A 17984-nucleotide genomic window follows, 5' to 3' on the forward strand; every position below is an offset into this window, starting at 1 on the left:
TAATATTACCAGTGGGTTGGCATGCACATTGGTGCATTCTGGATAAATTTCCACCACATGGGTCATTGACATAAGGCATCATGTGGATCTATGCAGAGCTGTACATTGTCTGGATCATAATATATAATTTCTCACACAGCCAATTCCCTCAGCTATTGAATACCTTTCTCCATTGCAGTCCACTTGCCTAAGTTACATGGAATATCATCTTTATAGGGATACCTTGCCCTCACACTCAATAAGAGTCACCCCAGAGACTAAGGACTTGTGGTTTTTTTCTCATTGCTTTGTCAATATCTGGTTCCTTAGCAAGTCATCTCAGCTGCCTGACTCCATTGTCCCAGCACTGGAGCAACCAGGCAGTGATACGCTCATGTGGATGATGGCTGAAATCTTTTTATATCTTGTGGAATTGCATTTTATGGAAATGGTATGCTCTGGCTCACCCCTGGAAAGTGTATGGTTTATCCCAAGTCTGTAACCTCCCCTGCAGTATTGTGTATCTGTAACTCTATTGGCTGAAGAATCTTACCATGTCTACTTCGAAACTCCCTGTTAAGAGTGCAGGGGGAAGTGGGCTCACCCTTTTGGCCCTGGTGGTCTCCGGAGACTGCTCTACTGCTCTCTCCCCATCCCTCTCCCCCCTCTCCCCTTCCCTTCCCCCTCTCCCTCAGTGACCATGCTGTCTTTCTGGGGTAAGACTCCAAATAAATCCTCATCTCATCAGCACCTCTCCAGCCGTCTAGAGTCTCCATTGCCTGCCTGCATGTGAACACCCACGACCCTAGGACCTGGGGGGCTCCCGGGGAACCCTCCCCGGGGGCCCCCCCTAAAATCAAAATCACAACAATATCTCTCACAGGTCACTCAGGGATAGAGATTGTCATGGTTGTCTCTTCTGTCTCCTCTTCTGGTTCCTGTGATGACCTCAGTGATGGCCCTGAAAATCCCACATATGACAGCCCTGCTTCTTTATCCTCTTCACTCTCCCTGTCCTCCTTGACTGTTTTTGCAGAAGCTTTTTTACAAAGTGACTTTCATGTACATTTCTGCTTCTGTACAGGGGTCACTGACACTGGTATATGTTGGTTATCTCTTTCAGTGGTTTCAGTGGCAGTGCCTGTTGCTGGGGTTGGAGCAGCTGCAGTGTCTGTCACGGGGGGTTGGAGCAGCTGCAGGGCCTGTTGTTGTCTTATTGTCAGATCTAGAGACCTTCTTTTCCCCCAAGGGCCCTGAGCAGTGTTGGACAGGGCTCAATAGGCCTGGGCCAGGCCCCAACACATTGCAGTGATTTGGGTCCTCTCTGAGGTGCCAGGGTGACACCACACCTTTTTAAATATTTCACTATTTTTTCTGAAATGGGGAGGACAACTGAAGTAAAACATATGTTGAGATAAGAACAGCTTAATAATTAAAAACAAAGTAAAATACAATAATAATGGTAAATAATAACGTAAGAGACGGTCTGAAGATCCCTCATCGGCCTCAGAGGCTGAAACCCCAAGGAAAGAGACTGAAACCCTAAAACCCCAGTACGGGAGTCCGTGCCTGGCTGAGGTGGGATGTCTGCCAAGTGTTGCCTGCAGGTGTGTTCCCTAGACCAAAAGCCGGTATGCATTCGAATGGGAAACAACGGGCAAGTCAAGGTGAACTGATTGCATTTACTGCTGAACTGGCTGTGCTGTACCTGTTCGGATCTCCCCACCTTTGGCCAGCTGCCTGTCCTTCTGAAAAGACTATAAGAAGCTCCATAAGTTTACCAAGACTTTGAGATCTCCCCACAGAAGAAGACGGATCTATTGGCGGACGACCACGAGGATTTAGTCTCTTCTGTTGGTAGCTATTCCCCCCCCCCTTCTCTCTCTATTCTTTGTGTGGCTCTCTCTCTCCTCTGTTTCATTTTGTGTTGTGGGCACTTAATAAAAGTGCATTTTTTTTGATTGAAACTGAAATCCCCTGTCTTTTTGCACTCTGAGATCAATAAACGAAACATCACTACTCCCACTTGTATTAGCGGATTGTGACAAGTAATAATCATAAAAAGGAAACAAAGTGATGCTCCTAAACCCAGATCAGCTGTAGCAGGGCATCTCACCCCCCATGCGGGTGTTGTTTGTTAACCAGTCAGATAACACAAACAGGACAGGCTGTCTTGTGAGTTATTTTGGTGCCATGGGGTTAACATTGGTCTGACATCTCCCAACTGCCAATAAATATCTTACAGTTGAAGTGAGATCTGGCAAGATAAGCTGGATTTTTGACTGCCAGACACCTCACTTTACAAACTATAGAAGCCACAGTAAACTTTAACAAAGCAGAAATCTTCTATTCGTTAGCCTGGAAATGTGTGGAGTTTCTTCCCTGAATAGGGAAGCCTGCTTCACAGTTACTCCTCCAGGGGTTAAGTGAAAGGAATCTGTGTACATTATCATCATTTTGGTGGTAAGTTACATTTGACTCCTAATGAATACTATTTCTTTTCTAGATTTAATATAAGTACCTTGATATAGTGCACTGTTCTATGCTATAATCTACTAGTAGTTCTTTAGTTTTATAATGTGAAGTAAGTAATTCTGATTAAGATCTTTCACCTGTTATCTCTTGTCTGTTTAATAAATAATTAATTTTTATAAATAGACCTGATCTGCCATCATTACAACTCACAGGCCAGAGTGTTTCCCTAAATTTAAACTGTTGCCAAATTCTGAGGCTAAAGCAGGGCTTGTCTGAAGCTTCCATTCATCCTGTGATATCAGCTCCTTCCAGGTAACTCTCCCCAGTTTATATATTGGGCATGACATTCTATGGTGTGGAATATCCCTTTGGTCAGTATGGGTCACCTGTCCCAGTTATACTCTCTCTCCCAGCTTGCTTTGCAAATCTCCTCGCTGGCACAAAGTGAGACAAGGAAAAAAACTCCTTGACTTAGGATAAACATGACTTAGCAAAAACCAGAACATAAGTGTGTTATCAACATCATTCTCATTCTTAGTCCAAAACCCAGCACTATAACAGCTTCTGAGAAGAAATTAACTCTACCCTAACTGAAACCAGGGCAGTTGGTCAAGAACACATATTATAGGACATCAACAGCTTTCTTGCTACTAATTCTGACCAATGCTAATTACAGTAGCAGTGGACTTGCAATAAAATTCAAGCCATACTTCAAAACCAAGAGTTACCAACTGAATTAATTTCATAATAAAGAATTCTATAATTACTTTCAATGTAAATATATATGTATTAATCCTTGCGTTGGTTTAACATAGCTTGATTTTTGGTGGCAGTGGGAAGTCACAGAAGTGGCTTCTGTGAGAAGCTGCTAGAAACTTCCACTGTGTCTGACAGAGCCAATCTCTGATGGCTCTAAAGATGGACATGCTGCTGATGCCTTAGGTTTTAGCTTTCATATTTTCAGATTTTGTGCTACTTAGAGATGTAGTCCTGAGCCTCATATTAAGTGCCAGCAAGCTCTCTTCACAGAGTAGATAGATAAAACAAATTTTTTTCCTACTGGGGACCAAGGACGACTTTCGGCCCAACAACATAAACAACGGTAGACTGAGAGGAGGAACAAGAAGGGTGGAACCTCACAACCTGAAGCTGTAATTGGACAATTAAACCCCAATATGCAAATGGACCAAAACTTATAAAAATGTAATATCTCATGACCATGCAGCCATTTTTTTTTCATGTGGCCATTCTTAATCCACCCAGGGTGCAGCCTTGGTCAGGTTCCTGTCCTGCCCAAGGTGGATCCTGGAGGCCTTTCAATAAATACCTACTTTATTTTCTAGCTCTGTCCCGTCTCTGTTTCAGGTCAGCCTTCAAAGGCATCATTGCTGGCCCAATTGGAGAAGTTGGTAATGCCTCTGTGATGACATATTTAAGAAGGAAATCAAAAACGCTCTTGATTCTTCCTAAAGGTGGCGAGTCGCCGGGGCCAGGACCATTCCAGTGCTAGGTGTGGGCATGTGGCCACCACAGCCATCTTGGAGTGGCCCGCTGTGAACTTTGCCTGCTGCACTGCCTCTAACCAGCTGTGCTGCAGACAAAAAGACAGGAGTGGAGGTGGCAGCTTCTCCTTCCCAGCGTTGTTACCATGGCTGCACATGCGAACTTTACTTGGCCTCTTTTAGCCAGCCATGCTGTGGGCAGAAGGGCAGGAGCGGCAGCAACGGCTTCTCTTTTTTGGCATCCCATATGAAGAGAGGCGTTGAATGGTCCCAACCACTCAGGCAGTGGTGGCTGGGCGAAAACATGACGAGCTATTCCCCACACGGAACCTAGACAAGATCAGCTTCTCAGCACAGCGAAATCCCAAAGAAATCTTTGAACTGGTGGAATTTGTTGGCAACGGTACTTACGAGCAGCAGTTTTTTCCTCCTAGTCAGAGGAGGAAGTGAGGACGTGGAAAAATCAACATGGCAACACCAAGGTCAGTAGAAAGAAAGAGGGGGAGGAGGTGCTCCAAAGGTCAGAGTGGAAATTTCTCTGAAAGCAGTAGTGAAGACTACAATAAACAAACTACCTCCCTGTAATTCATGAAGTCCATGGGGGGATGCAGAGATCCACTCCCAGCCTGTGGAAAAAGGTGCTTGTGCTGGAGTGGGTGGATGCTAAAAAGAGCTGTAATCCAGTAGGAGACCCGAACAGAGAGAGTGCCTTTGCTTCCAGAGATAAAGAGGGCTCTTGCTTCCAAACTAGAACAGCTTATCCTTAAAAGACTATATCCCATGGACTGAATGACCCACGCCATGCAGTTTTGGGAAGACTGTTTTGCCCATAGGAGGGACTCACGTTATAGCAAGTCAGGCGAGACTGAAATTAGAACCATGATGGAGAAGTTAACTGTTGGGGGTTAGATTTGTTTCTTTTTTACTTGTAGAATTTTTTCCCATAAGTTGCTAGGAAACTAACCACTGGATACTTATTGGTACTTAAGCAAAAAACAAAAGAAGTGGTCAGAGGAGAGGAGTGTAGCACCTGGCTTCACTTCTTTTGTCTCTAGGAGTTTTGTCTTGGAGGGGGAAGATACCATGAGTTTTGGGGACAGGTAAAGGACAGGACTGGGGGCAGCTGCACTTTCTCGCTCTCGACATCAGAAGAACAGTCAAGCTGTTGCTTACTGTGGGGAGAATTCACTATCACTGAAGCCCAGTCCTAAGGATCAACCACCATCTGCTGGTGTGACCAGGAATTACGTGCTTGCTTTTTCCTGCCCTGCGGGAGCTGCTGTCCCACCCCATCACTTCTTCAGCACTGCTCTGGGTCTTTGCTACTCTGTAGCCCTGCACACCCTGCCCTGCTGGGACATCCTGCAGTTCCAGCTACCACCGCAGAGCTTCTGATATATCTCATCCACCAGCCTGTAATTGCTGCTCATTCCTGCCGTTCCAGCTTGGTGCTCCTCAGAGTCCTGCATGGGCACCTAGATCAGACTGCCTTGGGGTTTTGTGAAGCAAAACCTCTCCTCCATCCCTTCTCGTCTCGGCCGAAAGGCTGTCACGAGGTTCCTGGTTCTGTTTTGTTGTTAATGCTGTGAAAAACGAGGTTCGCTTTCTTGCTAAAATTTTAAAAGTTTAATAAAAAGACAATTAGGAGACAGAAAAGCAAAATATGGCCAGGTGACTTGGCATTCAGCCAAGAGCACCCCTTAACTCAGAACAACACTCCTTTAAATGTACCAGTTTGTTACATATTCAAAAAGACCCTAATGCATTATTCAAACATTCCTCTTAAGTTTAGATATTCTCTTGGTTTTGTTGTGCCCCCCCCCCCCCCCGCCCCATTTCACCAAATTAACATTTTATTATTCCTTGTAGATAAAGTTCTTGGTGGCGCCTTTTGGTCATTTCATGTCCCATTCTTCTGATAACAGAGGATCAATAAATTCTTCCATTGGAACCTTGGGGGTCTGTCCTTGTTATCTTCATCCAGATATTCCAAAAATGTGGGGAATTTCTTGATTATCTTTCCTTATTCTTCAGGTTTGATTACTAAAAGCATGTTATATCACATAGTTTCTATTTAATATTATACTGCAACCTAAAAATATATACATTCATCACATCACCATTTCTTAGCCCTGTTAAAATCAGAAAATAAAATACAGTAAAACCTTCCCACATTATACATATAGCATTCATTTTAATATTTGTGAAAAGCAAACTTTATAACATGCATTTATAACAATGCTGTAGTTTTTTTGTTTGCCTTGTTATACATACTAGTAAAGAACTGTTATTCCTATCCCCATACCTTTGCCTGAGAGCCCCTTAATTTCAAAATTATAATTATTCGGACAGAGAGGGTTTACATTCTCCATTCTAAGGGAGGATCCTGCTTTCCCTGGCAGACAACTGTCTTTCAAACTAAGACATTAATGGAAAGCTGTCTCCCATGGGAAGGACCCCACAGCATAGCAGAAAAAAGAGACTGCTTCCCCTAAGCAAACTGAAGAAAGATTTCGAGTGAGGAACTGACCAAAACCCTCGAGTCCTGTCTCCCTGCACTGTCGGTGGGAAGAAGGGAGGTGCTGGGGGGGAAAACGGTGTTTTAAAGGCTTATTTTATTTCTAATTATCTTCCTCTGACTCTGTTAATAATAAATTTACTTTACACCTTTAAGTTTGAGCCTGTTTTGACCTTAGTGTGTTTTCTCCTAATCTTTATCTCAACTCATGAACCCTTTGTTACGATTTTCATGAGTACCTGATATTTTAACCAATATCAAACCACTGCAATCCTAAACATTTGTCCTGCTTCTCCTGGAAAAGCTAACAGATATATCATTAATAGTGATAAACACTAAAAAGTTTTCATAAAATCATGTCTGAAGATGATGGCGTGAGAGACATGATCAGGATTTGAGACATGCACCTTAAAATTTTTGGTTGGTCTTTAAAGACAGAGGTGAAAAATTTAGCCTCACAAAATAATGTGTGGGGGAAAAAGCACTTTTAAATCTTCTGAACAGATGGAACAACTAGAAATATCACTGTAGTAAATTTACAGCTGCTACTTTGCAATGAACACCTGAATTTGTGAATGAAGCATGAATCAAAGAAAATTTTCTGAAGACTGACAGAAGACAGACTGCCTTAGAAGACAAAAAAGGACAGAATATTTCTTTTCAATTCATTTAAACAGTAGTTAAAGGCAGTATTTAGCTGGAAGTAATATTATACTCTGAAAACAAAAAGACCACAATTATTCAGTGGAGATACTCAGCTGTAACCAATAAGAAAAATACATATATCAGTTAAATCATAGTCTTTCCAATTAATTATATCAGCAAACAAGACAATCTGACAATCTTTTGTAATATGTACATCTGCAATTTTTTGGCCTTCTCAAAGATACGAGCAATCCAGCCATTTCAGTTAAAAGCTAAACAGGTCAGCTCAAATCCTTGCACCTAACCACTGATAGAAGATATCATGAACAGCTAAGCACCAGGAATACTGTTAGTATTACATTGCATGCTGAGTCTCAGAATGAAAGTTCATTGCAGGAAGTTTGCTTTGTATATCAAAGACATGAATATAGCCACAACAGAACCTGTACTGGCACTGAAATGGCACCCATTTGTTCCTGCATTAGCACAGGAAGCCAGTGACAGACCAAGGAAGAGCATTTCTGATTTCCAGGATGGTGCAATTTAACTACTAAATCATCATTTATTTAATCACCATATTCAGTCAAGTTCTAACTTAACTGAACAAAGGGAACAAACCATATCGTATGGCATCTTTGTAGAATCATGTGAAAATATAAAATCATTAATGTTGCTCTTAATCAAGAAGGAAACTAGTAATAAAAAAGAAGCATTCAACTAAGTATATGGATTGAAATTCATGGACTGGGCATTTGCTCTTCTGTGCAGTAAGAAAGTGGCTAATGTGCTAGTAACATCTCCCCGTTCTCTCATGTAAGACAGGATATTTAGGTAAAAACAGAGACAGAAAGTATCTTTTCCCTTTCACAGAATGGTTCCGGTTAGAAGGGACCATAGTGGATCATCTGATCCAACCTCCCTGCTCCATCAGGGTCATCCCATACCACATGGCACAAGATTGTGTCCAGATGGTTCTGGAATATCTCCAATGAAGGAGAATCCATGCCCTCTCTGGGCAATCTGTTCCAGTGCTCGGTCACTGCACAGGAAAGTTCTGTTACAGTGTGATTTTGTCTGAGGCCTGATTTACTGACAGGTGTCAGTTTTCCTCCTTTTGGATCACTGCTACTTCTATGTTTTTTATTAGGTAGAGTAACAGAGTTCAGAATATGATTTTTCACAAGTCTGCTAGAAGAAAAAAAAAGGAAAGGTGTGGAATTGCATTTTATGGAAATGGTATGCTCTGGCTCACCCCTGAAAAGTGTGTAGTTTATCCTAAGTCTGTAACCTCCCCTGCAGTATTGTGTATCTGTAACTCTATTGGCTGTAGAATCTTACCGCGCCTATTTTGAACCTCTGTGTTAAGGGTGCAAACGGAGAGGGCTCCTCCTTTTTTGCCCTGGTGGTCTCCGGAGACTGCTCTCTCCCCATCCCTCTCCCCTTCTCCCTCTCCCCCCTTCCCTTCCCCCTCTCCCTCAGTGACCATGCTGCCTTCCTGGAGTAAGACTCTGAATAAACCCTCATCTCATCAGCACCTCAGCAGCCATCTGGAGTCTCTTTGCCTGCCAGCTCACTAACACCCATGACCCTAGAGCCCGGGGGGCTCCCAGGGAACCCTCCCCGGGAACTCTCCCTGGGATCCCCCCCAAAATTTAAACTACAACAGAAAGGGACTACAGTCTTTGTCCTCTGAAGGTCCAGGTCTGTTGCTATGAGGTTTTTTCCTGGTTTGCCGAGCGTTCATATTAAAGGAGAAATGTGCAGTTTCTCGCGCTCGTGAATGTAAACACAGGACCATGTTTTGTAAACACTGCCCTTGTTATGAATTCCTTCTCAAGGAGAAGGGGAGGTTGAATGACAGCCTCCTTGACCAATGTGGTGGGGAGGTGGGAATTCCGTCCTCCAATCCACAGGCCTCATAAGAAATGTATAAAAGTAGGTTTTTGTAAATAAACGGGTTCTTCCTGCCCTGCATGCTCTGTCCACCAAGATCTGTCCCCGAGTCTCATTTCTGGTTAGGCCCCACGGTGATACAGGTCTGTCATAAAATAATTGTTCTGCATCTTTAGTAATATCTAGGAAAAATGTACTAGTGGAAGTACTACCAAAATGATCATCCTCTATGATGAACATACCTGAAATTATATGAGACTTTGTCACCAAAAATGAACTTTTTTTTCAAAGTGTATGAACTATGTTACAAAAAAGTAAACAATTCTATCGACGTTAAAATGGGAGACTATGCGTTTTACCATAATTTTACACATTTTTTCTTCAGAGCTTAGTACTACAAATTAATAATCTTCAGGAGTACCTGTGGTGAAGGTCTCTGCTTCAGAAGAAAAGTCACACTATTTTATTTCAGTGCAAATATCTAGTTACTAGGATTACAACTGATGCACTCCTTTAATGATATCTAAATATGGTATATTTCTGGACCCAAATTCCAAATATCAGTAGTAAAATTAAAATTTATTAGATATACAAAATATACAATAATTTAAATACAGCAATACTGTATATGTGTGTGTATATGTGTGCTTGTGTGTGTGCGTGTACACAGAATATATATTCTAAATATTCCCGTAAAGACAAATAATTAAATATATCTTTATGCTGTTGTCTGATTAGGGAGGATGGTAGATGATGACACAAAACTCCGATCTTCTTCGGAGGGCATATAGCAAATGTTTATTAGAAACATACTCTTTTTATACAGCACTTTGGTACAATGAATATGATTGGTCATTTAAAGCCTATACCCTTTTGTAAACATCTTTGCCAGTAAACAAGTTAGAAAAACACCACCTGCTAACAGTTTTTCACCTTCCAAGGATTGTTTGGATTCCTCCTTGTGATTTCCCAGACTAAAGTGAGAAAGCCGTGTACTTGACTTTCTCACAGGCTCAAGCTAGTGCCTGAAGCCTGAAAATCTCTTATTTGACCACTATCAGATCCTACATCTGTACCTAAAGCATGGAGATTTCTGCAGGGTATTAATGCAAGCTGCCATAACCTAATATTAAAAAACAAGTAACTTATCCTAATGTTAAAATTTCTTATTTTTACACCAAATGTAAATTTAAGACACTCTTCCCTCTCACTTGATTTACATCTCACTGAATGCATATAACTGTCCCCTGGTTTGCACTTTTCTTTCTTGCAATAACAGCTGTAAAATATTTCCCTGAATCTCGTCCTGCCAAAATGCCAGTAAAAGCACCAAAATGCTGGTGTGTGGTAGGTTACTTTTGTTGGTGTTGATTGTTTCTTTGGGGTGGCCTTGGTTGGTTGGTTGGTTGGTTGGTTTTTTTGACCGTTACTTACTTGAAGATGTAAATTCACTTTCACCATTATGCCTAGAACTGGTGGACTCGAAGTTCAAACTTAGAGTACTGGATGTAGAAGAAAGTTCATTACAGAGCTGCTCCATGTCATCAGGGACCGCTGGCCAAGGCTGTCTACAACTGTCTCACTGCATCCCTGTTGTGATGCTTCAAAATGTCGCATCCTTGTTTAGTTTTGGCTATTAGACCAAGTGTGTGGACACAGGTTCTGTATTTAATGCATATATAGAAAAAAAGAGCAACAACCATAGCACGTAATTTAACTAAACTTATTTCTCTCTTGAAGGAATAGTTTCAAAAACACTCAGCAAAAGCTTTGTTAAATCATCAAATGGCTTTTTGTTCCTAATTTTTATTTGTAAATCAATGGAAGCTGAAGAAATGCACTAAAATACCTGAGAAAAATACACAGTTGAAAAAAATTATCACAAGAGCCTGATACATAAAGTAGAAAAGCACCTTTTTTTAAAGGACAAACATTAATGAAGCAGAAGCATTAGGCAAAAGACCATCTATTTATGGGGTTTTTTTAAGGTTCAAAAGATACTGAATAAAAATGGCAACAATAAATTGATAGCAACAGAGAGATAAGTAGCAAATATTTTAATTGCTTTTTAAAAAAGGAATAAAGTAGTAGGTATCTTTCATAGGTTTCATTTGCTTACTGCCTGTTCTTTTGATCTTCTATACAATTCTGAGATTGATCAATGATCTTTAGTAACTGATTTTGGAGTAGGTGGCAGAACTATATTCACATAAATTAGGCAAGGATATTTGAAAATGTGCTAGAACCACCATCTGTAAATTTTTTCTAAATCAAATACATGTACCCTCTAATGAAGAGAACCTCACAATGTCATGCAAGTGCCATTATACTGGGAATTACATTCTCTTCTTGAAGCAAGACCCCAATTTGATGATCCAATATTGCCATGGAATAAAGCAGTTAATCAATTAAGTTTTGATTTTGATGTGATCTGCAACCCTATCAGTGCAAAGCTTTCAACATTTTTATTTGTTGATACAGTTTCAAGCTATATCTGCTCAAAGCAATTAGAGATTTGAGCATCCTTTTTGGTATTTCCTATTCATGCAAATCCAAAAAAGGACTCAGGACACTACATATAATACCTAAAACTGCTCACAGTTAACTACTACATATTCCTCATTTTACCAATTCTACTACAGTCAAGAGTATGATTGTAGGAATACAGCTAGAGAGCCGAGCTGGGAGCACTGCTCAGCTCATGACAGAAGTGGCTATGTTAGCATTAGTAGGCTGCAAGCCTTGGCAGCAGAAAGCAGAACTTTGGGAAAGGAATGCAGAAGATAACGGTGTGCCTGGTACGATACGTGCTTAGCTAGCAGAACTTGTGTAAGATGGAAAGTACCTGTAACGGTTAGTGTGAGGTATGGATTAGGCAATACTACTTGGCAATGTTACTTGTTATATAATGAAAAGGCATATAAACTCAGCTAGGTGTATCAATAAACAGCTTCATGTGTGCAATCCATGGCGTCCATGTCTCCTTTGTCAATCGCCGTCATATGATTACGAATTACTCATTTTACATTCTTCTTAAACAGGCATTTTGTTACATACCTACAATATCTTCCAGTAATAGTCACTTTAAACAAATGTTCCAAATTAAATTTTGGGGAAGACAAGAAAGAGGCAGACTAACACTTGACATGGCAGAGCAACTTAGGAAGTATTGCATGGATAGCCACAGACACTATGTTTTCCCCATATTATCCCAAGTACCAGGAATGTCATGATCATATATCTTCACACACATCAACAGTGCCAGTCAATTTTGTTCCAGAAAAACTGAATTTTGAAACACCACAATAAATATATTAAAAATACACCACAGCAAGTGGCAATGACCAGTTCCATATTAATACTGTTGCTACATGTGGCAATCTGTTCTTTTTAATTGGTTTAAAACAATAATAAAAAAATTCCCCTCCCCCCAATAAAGACAAAACAGCTATTAAAAGACTCAGAACAAAATAGGTGCAGTGAATAATTTTAATCTGAATGTCCAATTAAGGTATTTAGAAAGTCAAACACATTTTATGACAAAACCCCTAAATAATGATTTTAAAGGATTTTTCTTAGTTATTTCAGAATCAAGAGTCATAACAGAATTCAAGCAACTGCAAAAAGACTGTAAATCTATTACTAACCAAAGCACAAAGGGCTGCTTTCAGCTGCTTAATTTCTTTCCCTTATATCCAATGCTGGGGAATTAACAGTGTAACTTACATCTGTAACAATATTCTGAGGGAGAAAACCAAAAGAAAAAAAATACTCAGTTAAAAATGAAAAGGAGGAGATCTCAGTAAAACAGATTCTCTTGCAGTTTTAATAAAGGCAAAGTGCTAATTTAAAGTATGCATCCTAAAATAAAATAGTAGTAGCTCTGGCATGACAACCATATATTAACAGAAATGGCAATATAGGTAGAAAATTTTAATGTTGCCACTGACTGCATCAGGTTAATTAAGATTTTATAGATAACATTCCTCAGGTTAACACATTACAATATATAAGCTTTCCCTTGAACTTTTCTCTGTTGTATACAATTCATTACATCATCTTGCAAATCCACATTAAAAGTCAATTTAAGAAAGTATGATGAAGCATTTCCCTGGGGTACCTCTGTACCCCAGGGGTGCTTCAAGCAATGCGGCCCTGAATGGGGTGCGACATACCCCTTTACGAGCTCTGCGGGTCCTGGTTATTGATGCTTTCGGCGCAGGGACAGATGGAACAGCAGCACGGGTCTTGGGGGTTGAACAGAGGTGGTTTATTCAGCACAGGGTGGATCCAAGACACTATTGCCACATGGAGAGGGCTTTTATGCATACAGAAAGCAGAAGGGGTAGGGGTCAGGGTGATTACCCAATGAGGGCAGAGCATGAGAAGGGAATTAAGGGAAACAACGTGGGTATATGCTAACGAATTGGGCAAGAGAAGGGTTGCAACACCTGGGTTGGACCAAAAACTGAGGAAAAACAGGGGAATGCTGGGTTGAACCATAAAATGAAAATATGGATAAATATTACCTAAAAAGCATGCTGCAACAGTATGAATTGGCTTGGGGCTTGTTTTCATAGCTCTTCAGGATATTAGAAGGAAAATTTTATTTCCTCATCTCTATGTGTGGCAGGACGTCTACCCCCTCCTCTACCTTAGATGGTGCACAAAGAGAGAATCCAGGCTGAAAGGCCCAGCAAGGAGTCATCTCTAGTGCCCAAAGGGCTTAGGCCTCAGCTAAGAATCAACATCTTAGTCAGGAGACCAAATGTGGGAAGAGATAAAAGAAATATTCTTGACTAAGAGTCACTGTTTTACAAACTATAAAAGACACGTGAGTTATCACAGAGGCAGAAGCCTCTACATGCATACCCTGAAGGCGTAAAGGACTTCTTGGAGTTTGGATGCATATTCTGTGGTTACTTTCCTTGGAATTGAGGGAAAGGATCTTGATGTGTGCCCCACCAACAATTGGGTGGTAAGATACATTGGATCCTAAGTTATTTCTTCTCTAGCGGTAACATTAATAGGTACCTTTAACCCTGCACTGTATATACCTACTAGTAGTTCCTCTTTTTGTCCTTATTCCTGCTGTAATGGTTTCATGTTCACCAATTTTGCCCCTTTCCCAGCCAACGCACCAATTTGTGTAGTGGTTTGAGTGTCCAACAGAATCATTCACACTCTTTCCTGCTACTGTAAGATAGGATTAGGAGAAAAGCAAAGCAGGCCCAAACTTTAGGGTATAAAGATAGGTTTTTTTAACACACACTAAAAGAAGAGAATGAAAATCAAAATGAAACTTCTCAAAACAGTTCCCCCTCCCCCACTAGCTTCTTGTCTTTCTCACAGACAATGTATAAAGACAAAACTCGGAACTCTAGGTCAGTAGCATTTATAAAATAGTCTTTCATTCAGTTCTTTTAGAGATAGAAGTCTCTCCTGATTTGTTCTAGTAACTTTCCACAAGAAAGAACAGTCTACTTGTGGCTCTTAACTCTCACAAAAGCAGTCACCTGGGAACTTCTGCAGTTGTGGACCTCTCATATCACGTAGCCTTTCCCATGGCTGCATATGGGCCATGAACTCATGCATACTGGGGTATCATTTTAAAAATGAACAATTCAAACACAAAGGATACCCTTCATCTCATGGAACAGAGATCTCTTTTCACTTCTTCACTGGTGCAGAGGGCTTCTTATCTCATCTCTCTCTGTTCAAACATCTCATGGGATCACAGGATCACAGCTACTAATTCAATATTCACTCAGTCAATTACAGATATCTTTGCTCAAATCCACAAATCTGAACAATCATTTCCCCAAAATGCATATTTACTCCACGGTTTAAAGAAATAATCTAGCATATTACAGTCTGTTACTACAGCTCACAGAAGACTTTCATCCCAAGTTTCCACGGCATCTTCTCATCTCTTCCACCTAAGGGGTAACTCTTCCTTCATTGACTCTAATATCTTCATATTTTCCTTTTACATGTGCCCACTTTGGCCTTTCTCTCACTTAGAGAAGGGTTAGGATTTTGGAAGTTTCATCTGTGCAATGAAAGAGTTAATATCTTGCCCAGGGCCTGCGGTGGTCACATGATGTCTGCTGGGCAGCCGCTCTGGCTGCTCAGCTGTGGGATTTCAAAGCCGTGACAATGGAGGAAAGCTCAGGAACAGCAGCCAGGATCTCTCGTGGCTGGGCTTTCCCCCCTCCCCCCCCACCCCTCAGTCTTATGGGGTGGGCCCAGCCCAGCCCAGCCCAGCCCAGCCCAGGCTTAGCACTGCTCCCAGGGACTCAGGGGAACATCTCCCTGGGGCCAGGCCCATCGTGTGGGGCAAGCCTTAAGGTTGGCTGGGTGTTAACAGCCATGGTTTCCCCCTTCCATGCTGGCAGCTGTGGCCCCACCCCAGCCCAGCCAGGGCTACAGCAATGGCAGAGCCCTGCTGGGCCGTGCCAGGCCCAGGAGGAGGGGGGAGGACCCTGCAGCCAGCCTGCCACTCCTGTTATCTCTCTCAAATCCCAGAAGAGAGTTTTTCCCGGGGTTCTTTTGATTTTTAAGCCTGTGTGTTCCCAGAGGCGTATCATCTTTCTAATTAGTCAGTCAAGCTGTCAACTTCAAAGCCAGTAACTAATTGGTTTTTGCTATCCATGCTGAACTAGCACACCTGTGTAGTATTAGTTTGTCTTATGTTTGTTACTTTTATGTCTATTAAATAAATATTTCATTCTGTAATAGACCGAATCAGCCATTATTAAAGAACTTGTGAATGAGACTGGGTTTTGAGTTGCTGGCCACCTCAGTAAAGCTACTGCCTGCTGCTGGAGGCCTGGGCAAAAGGCAACGACTTCGCTAAACCCCCACATCTATTCTTAACACTATATTTTTATACACATAAAAGGATAGGCACCATTTTACTTGTCAATATACAATTCATTCACAGACTGAAAAAATAGTTCTATTGGTGAGTTGCTTTTCATTCTAAGTTTTTGCTAACCATTTTTAGAAAAATTTCGTAAGGTATTTCTCTGATATTTCAGTTGTCAGGAAAGATTTTTACATGAGACTAGATGGCAAAGACTCTTCACACCTTTTTAGCAACCATGTAATGTAGCAATATACAGATGGTTTACAGCTGGATATAATGAGTCTGATCATAACAGACCTAATTTGGCTGACCTGGCTTGTTTTAGAAGTCCCTAGGGGAACAAAGTCCTTAGCTTCCCCCCTAAGCCCTGGATGCAGACACACCACTGGCCAGAGATCTGGGCGGTGCAGAGATTCCAAACCAATAGGCTTCCCAAGCCCGGGAAATTCAAACTGGCTATAAAAGGAAGCTTGGAACAATAAAGTGGATTATTGTCTGTTGCTCAAGACTCAGAAGAGGTCTGTGTCGTGCCTGTCTCCAACCCACGGACCACGTGTTACAATGTAACTTAAAACTTTCATAATATACTTATTTTGCAATGACTGTTTAAATGTCATGCCTTTTAAAACGCATTTTAAAAGTGCTACAATACTCTTTCAAAATATTTCAAGTTATAAATTGTTATTATCCTCATCTGAGACTCCAATAAATGGCAGCCTGTTTTATGGTGCACCAATTGGCCATAAAGATGAACCAGCAGGTAGACATATGGTCGCTGTAGCCTGGTAGAAAGAGAAAATATGTTTTCCCATAAATTCTGAAATTTTCTTATAAAATAAATGTCTTGGTTTATGGCAAATTTGGGAGGAAACTTCTGAATAGGGTCTCTCTGGAAAGAAAACTTAAAAGGCCCTTCCCTCCAGCCTGTCTGGGAAAAGAACTTCCTTGCCAAGGTTGTTTCTACAGGTTATAGATCTTAAACGTCTAAGAACATTTTAAGGTCTTAAACAGAGTTGTTTATTATATGAAAATATAAGTCTGAACGTACGAGCGTTCTAAACGAGCGGTCTTACAATCTCACAATTGGTTATAAACATAAAGTCTTAGCAAGCAAAATTCCAGTAAAGCAATAATCAAAACATAGAAGTTAACTTCACAGCCTCCAGGTAAACCAACCTCCAATCTCCTGACCCCAAGCAGGGTTTCCAGCCGTGGGGTCGCAATAACAGAAAGGGATCACGAGATCACAAATCCCAGACAGGGGCCCCGGCCATGGGAATCACAATGACAGAAAAGGTCCCAAGATTCAGAACCCACACAGAATCCCCGGCCGCAGGGTCATGATGGTAATGAGGGAATCCCAAACCAGACAGAGTTCCTGGCCGCGGGGCCACGATGGCAGTGGGGGTGTCCCAAACCCGGCAGAGATCCTGACTGCGAGACCACAATGGAGGTGGGGAGTCCCGAGGTCCCACCCCACGCAGAGTCCCCGGCAGCCCTGACCAGCACTCCGGCGGCAAGCACTGCAAACAGGAAAAACGGGGGGGGGGATGACTGGACCACCAGGCCCAGATCCCAGGCAACAAGAACTACAATAAATAGTACCTTAAAAATCCCGTTTTGGCTCCCTGGCAAGGATCATTCCTCAGGTTGCAGAAGATGGAGGTTGATCAGATTGATCAATCGATACCTCCACCTTCAACCCAGAGGCTTTTTATCCAAAAATTACAAATGCATATTCATATCTTTACACACTGGCAAATCTAAGTACAATTTTTAAAGTTTGTAAAATTACGAAAAACTACAAAAAGCAGTATCAAAAAAACCTATGTATATAGCATATCTATTAGCGCAAAAACTCTATCTTCCTAGAGTAAAAGTTCTATCGTGTTATGTGAAAAATTTTATCTTAACATACGTGAAAAACTTAATCTTTTTTACGCAAAATTCATACAAAATTATAGGCAGTACTCTATTTTTGTTATGTCTAGACTATCACAAGGCCCGAAGCTCTGTACCTCTACACTAACAATTAGGCACTTAAGAAAGCCTAAAACTGAGGCTTAAATTTCTACTTCATGTGTATGTGGCTTTATATATT

At 41.3% G+C, this 17984-nt stretch overlaps 1 pseudogene; it reads right to left on the reverse strand.

Moving 5' to 3' along the window:
- Nucleotides 1–8000: 8000 nt before the first annotated feature.
- LOC134564980 (rapamycin-insensitive companion of mTOR-like) overlaps nucleotides 8001–17984 on the reverse strand; it is a 102458-nt pseudogene continuing 92474 nt past the window's right edge.

Source organism: Prinia subflava (genome assembly GCF_021018805.1).
Source record: "Prinia subflava isolate CZ2003 ecotype Zambia chromosome W unlocalized genomic scaffold, Cam_Psub_1.2 scaffold_31_NEW, whole genome shotgun sequence".
Lineage (NCBI taxonomy): Eukaryota > Metazoa > Chordata > Aves > Passeriformes > Cisticolidae > Prinia > Prinia subflava.